This window comes from Lupinus angustifolius, unplaced genomic scaffold, assembly GCF_001865875.1.
Source record: "Lupinus angustifolius cultivar Tanjil unplaced genomic scaffold, LupAngTanjil_v1.0 Scaffold_5_44, whole genome shotgun sequence".
NCBI lineage: Eukaryota > Viridiplantae > Streptophyta > Magnoliopsida > Fabales > Fabaceae > Lupinus > Lupinus angustifolius.
Window position 1 is genome coordinate 14,071 of NW_017717259.1, and position 8,055 is coordinate 22,125.

At 31.1% G+C, this 8,055-nt stretch overlaps 1 pseudogene; it reads left to right on the forward strand.

Moving 5' to 3' along the window:
• Nucleotides 1-323: 323 nt before the first annotated feature.
• LOC109337296 lies at nt 324-7,835 on the forward strand (annotated as a pseudogene).
• Nucleotides 7,836-8,055: the final 220 nt, after the last annotated feature.

The window sequence follows — 8,055 nt, forward strand, 5'->3', positions numbered from 1 at the left end:
GGCTATGCTGCCGGACTATGTATCTTTCCTCTGGAATGAGTTGAATGTCCTCATTTTCCTGAGTTTCCTCCACTCTTGTGTCCCTAGTGTCATCATCCGAGGAACTCTGTAAGTCACAAGCCTCCTCATTCAGGTTTGGGGGAATCCCCTCCTTTTGAACTAGTTCAGGAAGCAGGTTTACATTGTTCTCAAACTCTAATTCTATAACCAGGTCATTCTCCCTAGTTTTGCTTGCCACCTCCTTCCTCTTATCAATTTCAGACCTCTTGTTGCTGACTTTTTGACCATTGCTTGGATCAAGACCCTTGGCATGCATTGTGTTTTTACCCAGAGAGGTGTCTTTCTTAAACCTTGGAAGGTCCACTCCTACATCCTTATTTCTCCTACAGCTTGAGATAAGATGACCAATAACATGGCACCCTGAGCAGAAATCAGGGAGATTTTCATACTCAATGTGAACAAAGAAGGCAAAGCCTTCTCTTTCCACCAAAATTTGACTAGGCAGAGATCCTTTGAGGTCAACATCCACCAAAATTCTAGCAAAGTGCCCAAAAGATCTGCTAGAAGTTGCATCATCCAGAGATATTGGAACACCCAACCCCCCTGCAATAGAGAACAAGATCCTAGGACTCCAATACTCCAGAGGTAAGCCCAGGATCCTAACCCAACATTGTGAGTGAGACACCTTCTGAAGGCTAGGATTGAAATCAGGGGACCATAGTGATAGCCTAAGAAACCCTGGCTTTAAACTCCAAGACCCAACTGCGCATATTGACCTCATGTCCTCCACTGATGCAAATGCAAACTCATAGAATCCTCGACCCAGCGATATCATGCTCCATGTTCCAATCATGTTCCAGAGATTTTGAAGCTTCGTTCTCAGCTCAGTGAACCTAAGGGGAGAATCACCCTTGGATAAGATGAGTCTGCCATGAAGGTGGGATTTACACCTCTGAAGACCCGCTTGGTACTCCTCTTCTGGAATCTTAATGGCAACGGCGTCTCCCTTGATACAAGGTTGAGGCAACTGGGAGATTGAGATGTCACACGTAGCCTTAAGGGCTTGAGCAAAGGACTTGCCTTTATGCACTTCCGAGATTCCTGGAACAGGATCTGGAACCTTGGTGATATCGGCCTCAACTGATTCATCCAGATTGGCCAAACAGGACCAAGGGATGGCTGGTTTTTGATTAAAAGATTTCATCCTTGTAGTTCCAAGATTGTTGGAGTTCTTCATCATTGTATTTCCAAGAATGTTGGAGTTCATCATTAATGTTTCTTAGATTGTTGGAGCTTGTCACTTTCTTCCTTCATGCCCTAGCAGAGCATCCTTACTAAAATAATAAATGATATTTGTTATTAGGGAATTTATTAATTTGACCCTTAAAAGATACCTACAAAATAATAAATGATATTTGTTGTCTTGTGACGTATATATTCATTAATTTAAATTGATAAAACAAAATATAGGCTTTAATTATTAATGTAATATTGAATAAATTAACCATTTGTTTTGTTTTATCCATAAAAAAAAATTAATACATGAAGAAATGAAGGTTTTTCCTATTGTTCTCCTAAAAGAATTAAATTTAATTTCCCATTTTAAGTCTGATAATTTCATTTAATTCTGTACCGAAGTTTTGTGATTTGGTACAAAACATTAAACTTAATTGTTGATTTAAAAAAAATTTTCTTCAGTAATCATAAATCTTTACACTAAGTAAGACATGTGATTTTTCTCTCCCTTAACATCATAAACACTTTTTGAACGGGAAGATTTATTTTTTATTTTTTTATTCATAAATATTAGTATGTTATTTGTTAATATGTTAGTATGTTAGTATTTTTTTTATCTGCAAACATATATGTTTTTTTTTTCTCCAATCCTGTTAACACTTTAAATGAAAGCATATCTCACTATCTAGGAAATATAATAAAAATGAAGTTGAAATAAAATTATTAAAGTGGGATTGATAAACATTTAAAAGTTGCATGATTGAAATGAAAAAAAAAATTTAATTACGGAGATGGAGATGCTCAAAATCATGAATGGGGATCCCCAAAATCATGCATGGAGATTCTCTCCATTGATTTTAAAAGTCAAACTTTTTTAAAAAAATGAAAAATATTTCCAAAAATAATATAGCACCACATATTAATATTTTTATTATTTATTTTTAAAATAATCTAATATAATGTATCATTTTTAGAACATATCAATGATGAATGATGTGCTGTTAATGTAAAAAACTTTATACTAACACTGTATAGATATTAAATTTTTAGGATTTAATATATATACTAACAGTGTTTACACTATCAACACTTCACTCACAGTCATATAGTTTCAATTTTAAGATTTAATGTTAATGAAAATAATGATAGTATAACTTTCAAAATTTTGATCTGGGATTTTCATTAATCTTGAAATATTTATATGAAAACTTGATTAACTTTAAACAACATAAATTTAAAGTAAATCAATGCTCTTCTTTTAGTAATTTATTTTAACGTATTGCTTAAAGTAAATTATAAACCGGTAGAATGTGAAAGTGTCCCATTTCCCCTTTTTAGATTATAAGTTATTGTTCTTTAACAATAATAGGTGTAAGTAAGTTTTTAAATCTTAGTATTAGACGGTGAAGCCAGAAAAAGTAGTAGAGCTTTTTTTATCACATTTAATAATATTAATAAACCACTAAAAATTGAATTGCAGTTTATCCATAGGAATCAAATTTTTTTAAAGCTAAACCCAATATATTAAAAAAGGAAAACAGTTACAAACAAAGAAAGAGCTACATGTTCCTAAATCTATAATTAGGAAGACTCATTCTATTCCTACTGAATTCAAGGAGAATGAAGCTAGGCAAAGTATCCCAACAGGAATACATTTTTGAAGAAATAGCAAAAGAAGCTAGTTTATCGGTACAAGTATTCTCCTCCCTTAAATATAAGAAACTCGAACCTCCATAGAATGGACATGCCGTTGACACATGTGCCACTTATTAAGAAGCTTCCAAGGAACCTTGAATTTGCCTTTGAAAATATTAATCACATTCATAGAGTCACATTGAAGCCAAACCTTGTCCAGCCTCTATTATGGACAATCTCAATTGGTAGGATAGCAGCCCTTAGCTCAGCATATAAGGAGTCTTTAATGTTGAGGTAAGAAGCTCCATAGGAACCAAATAACACCATACAAACTTATTAACTAAAACTATCATAAAAAGTGCCAAAGCCTTTGTAGCTAGATTATCCTAATTGAAATTATATATTATGTGGTTGGTTTCATTGTATTCTTTGCATAATTTTATAAATGACCCAGTGTAAACAGAAAAAATTATCTTCATGTTGGAATAAATAGAGCAACAGTGTACAATTATTTAATTCAAAGAACGTGAAGAAGTTGCTGGATCAATCCTCTCTCATCCTATGATGCTAACATGTATGTCCAAATATTATATAATAATTTATTTAGAAAATAGTATGCATTTATAGTGTAAGAATCTTTTACATTGTGAGTGTATATTTTTATTCAAATATTGATCATTTAATTTAATTAAAAATAATATATATGTATAATGTAATGTTCGTGTGGAAATTTTACATAATTACAAAAATATTAAACTTATATTTAATGAAAACCAATGTTGTCAGAATTGGATTGGTGGGCCGATCACTAACCAGACTTGAAAATATTTGGTTTGCAATATTAACTGAATGAGGTATGGACAACTTTGAACTAGAGAAATTCTGGTCAGACCGTATTAAACCCATCAACTGGAATAAGCTGGTAATTAAAATTTAAAAATTGACCATTACTCTAATCTTTTGTTTTATTTTGTTACAAAAAAATGGAGATTTGTTATTTTAATATAATTATAATTATTAATTATATAAATTTTATATTTATGTATCAATATATATTTATAGATAAAAATTATTAATTATATATAATCATTTGATCTAATCAGGCGATTTAACTGTTAAATCAGTTAAACCTAATACATAATCTCTTACATTTGAATCTGATTTAACAATATAATGAAAAACACAAGATATATTTATGGCCACACAAGAAAAATATTCCAATGCTCAAGGCTATAAATAGGGAATATGAAATGCTATCACAACATGCACCAAATAGTACTCTATACCTAAGAGTTCCACTCCACTTTTTTCCCAAAACAAGTATGGCCAACATAGTGAAAAGTCATCGTTTCGGTGGCAATGACCTTAACCCATTAACCCTATCTGATGAACTCATCTTGGAGCCAATTTATTCAACCCATGTCCATAGTGTCACCAATGTTGATTCTCTTAAGGACTCTTTGGATAAAGTTTATCTAAACCACATCAATGGTGATGGACATTGTGATAGGAAAATCCTTTATGACCTTGTGTCCAATATTGTATTTGAGGTAATTCACATATATTTCCCCACTTTGTTAATTATTTATAATTTAAAAGTTCTAATTTGAGGGGAGTGATATACAATATTAAATTAAGTCTTAACTCATTAAGTGAAATCGACTATATAAATCAAATGATATCATAATGTTCTATCATAAAATCATGTCAATTACAAAACATTAATATGTAAATCATTGCTAAAAACATGTTTTACCTGTAGTTTTTATTGGTCTTCATCTCCTGCTTCTATAATTGGACTAACCTTCATCTTTATAAGCATTCATACGTGTTATGACTGGATAAGAATCGTCTATTTTCAGTCCTGTTTCATTCCCTATCCAAAATCTACCACAATTTGCCCAATGAATAAAATAAAATATATAAAAAATAACAAAAAGTCATATTTTGATTAGTTTGAGATATAGAATGAGACACCGTTGATGATAAGCTATCACAATTCAGTATGACTCTATTAAATATTTCACATACTAGTGCATGTGTTGCTCTTTTTTGGGTTAAACAAAATCATTACAATCTCATCCTAATCAAAAGATGAAGGTTATAATCTAGCATAACTTAATTTTTAATTGTTTTTTCAGAGTTGCCCACAGATTCCGATAACAAATTTCAAACCAGAATTCTCTACACTGAAGCTGATTTCTAGTCAGGTTATATTTTCATTCATGTTATGGGGTCTAAAATCAATTTATATTGTTACATAAAAATATAAGTAAAAATTTTGTCTAACTAATAATTGATACAATGGTCACAGATGATAATCACACGCAGTGCTGCAAATTGTGTACACCAAACAACAATGTGGATTCTTCAACTTCTCAAAAACTACTCTTGGGATGCAAAAGTTCTAATCACTCTTGCTTCTTTTTCACTAGAATATGGGATTTTTCAGCACCTTACCCGGGTTCCAATAAAAGACCCAGTTGGAGTTTCATTGAAACTATTGAATCAAGTTCAAAGCAGAAAAGTTTCTGATGATATTACCGAATTGGTGAAGCTTTCAGTGTCTGTTTTTCAGCATATTGGAAAGTGGGCAACATGGTCTTCTAATGGTTACTATGATCCAGAGAATGTGCCTTCACTTACTGAAGCATTCAAAGAGATTCCTGTTGTTGTTTATTGGACAATTGCTACCCTTGTTGCTTCTACTAGTAACCTCATTGGTTTTTCCTTAGGGTAAGTTTTAAATCCATACATATATGTTACACAACAAATTGAGTTTTATAATTTAAGGGATCATATTGACTAATGTATGAAACAAGTTGACCTTTATAAAAAAATGGGAGTCATATCAAAATTGTTGCATGTTTAATACAAAAAATTCGATAAATTATCATATATTTGTTTTATCGACTTGGTATAATAAGGTTTGATTTATTTTCTCAGGGACTATAAGCTATCAGAGTTCAAATATAGGGTTTCTGTTAGTGCTATCAGGTTGGAATAGTATCTAAGAAAGTGTGGACAAGAAATAGGTTAATAACTTTCTTCCTACATACTCTATAGATTCTATGGAATTGGGAACTCTACTGCCATAAAGAATTTATAATTTTATTTTTATTTGTTGCAGGTTACATAGATGATTACTTCAACCGTAAGAAAATCTTTGATAAGCCTAAAGATATTATCCATCTTTTGAAAACTCTGATGAGCCAAAATGAAACTCAAAATCCTCAAATATACGAAGGGGGAATCCTAGTTAAAGCGGTTACATTTTTTGAGACTTAATTATTTTAAATTATGGTTACAAATCACAATTTAAAACAATAAATTAAGTGTTTTTATGAGATATAAACTTGATATTACAAAAGAAGAATCCTTAAACCTATTGCATATTAGGATAGTGTAGCATTTATTTTTCCCTTTAATTAATACTTAGCATGCATATTAAGCATTATGATTATTAAGTAGATTTATTATCAAGAAATAGCATTGCTCATGATTATGTGTTTGGTAACAATAGAAGTAATTATGTGTTTTTTCTGTACTTAACTATACAGGGTCTTGAAGTCTTCAAGCATAAACACTTGCTTCTATTCATTTCAAGCCTCGACAACATTAAAAATGAGATTTCCCTTTTGAATTTTATCCATGATAGATTGAATAAAAATCAAAAGGAAATAATAAAAGGGTTTGAGAAAGAAGATTTCAAAATTTTATGGATACCAATTGTGGATGCTAACTTGGACGAAAACATAAAGAACAAACTCTATAGCAAGTGGAAGAATAGCATCAAATTCTATGTAGTTGACAACTTCACTAATTTACCAGGCCACAAGATAATAACTGATCCTGAAAGATTAGGTTATATTGGTAACCCTATTATCACAGTGTTGGATCCTCAGGGAAAGATATTAAATAAAAATGCATTGGATTTGATTTCAAAATGGGGGATTGATGCATTCCCATTTAGGGAAAGTGATGGTATTGATATTACTTTGAAATGGAAGTGGCTTTGGGATGTGCTCAAAAAAGTAATCCCTGGACTAAAGGTAACATCAATTTGTTGTTTTATATCCATAATACAATGCACATTTTATTTATCTACTTAATATGATAGCACTAAAATCTACAACCTAATAGGACTTTTATAAGTTTATTAATTTCAATGATTATGTAACTTTTAATTAAAAAAATCATTTTTCCGAATTTATTTTATATATAGTACTAATGAGCAAAGGTTAAAATTAGAGATTAATAGCCAAGTAAAAAAACACTAATAAATGTATTGTTGCCCTAAATGTTATTTATATATGTCCCAATATGAACTTATCTATTTTTACAATGTGAATCAGATCAAAGAAGATAGATACATCATCATATATGGTGGTAGCAACAATAAGTGGATCCAAGACTTCACAATCGAATTGGATAGTTTCAAAAGAGATTATGATATCAAACGTGCAGAGATTATAATAGATCATTATCAACTGGGTAAGGATGACCCCAAAAAAGTTCCAAGTTTCTGGATTGGGGTTGAATGGAATAAACAAAATAAGCTTAGACACAAAGAAATTGTAGATTGTGAGATTCAAGGAATTGCAAATAGCTTGTTTTGCCTTAAAAGAGATCCTCAAGGATGGGTCATTCTTAGTAAAGGGTCTAACATAAAGCTTCTTGGTCATGGTGAAGCTATGTATCAAACTGTGCGTGAGTTTCAAAATTGGAAAAATAATGTGATAGATGAAGAAGGATTATTTGACATTGCATTCAAAGAGTACTATGATACTAAGGTTAAAGAGATATCTATTTTGGAACCATGCTCAGTTAATTTTGATAACTATGCTTCAAGTGTTATAGCAACCATAACATGTCCAAATCCTACTTGTGCACGTGTAATGGAGGTAACATCTGTTAATTGCAAGTGTTACATTCAAGATGCTCCAAACAATTATGGGTATTGATTCATAAGAAGAAGAAGAAGAAGCATCTACATGATTTAACTTTGAATTATTGCTTTAATTTTTGGTTGTTTACAACATATGTGTGTGTGTGAAAATAAATGCATGGTGTGATTTATATCTATCCATCTTGTTCCCTTGAATTGTAGAAGCAAAATAATGGCTTCATTGTTCTGTCTGTTTTGAGATTATTCATTTAATAAAAATTGTTGTGCATGTCTCA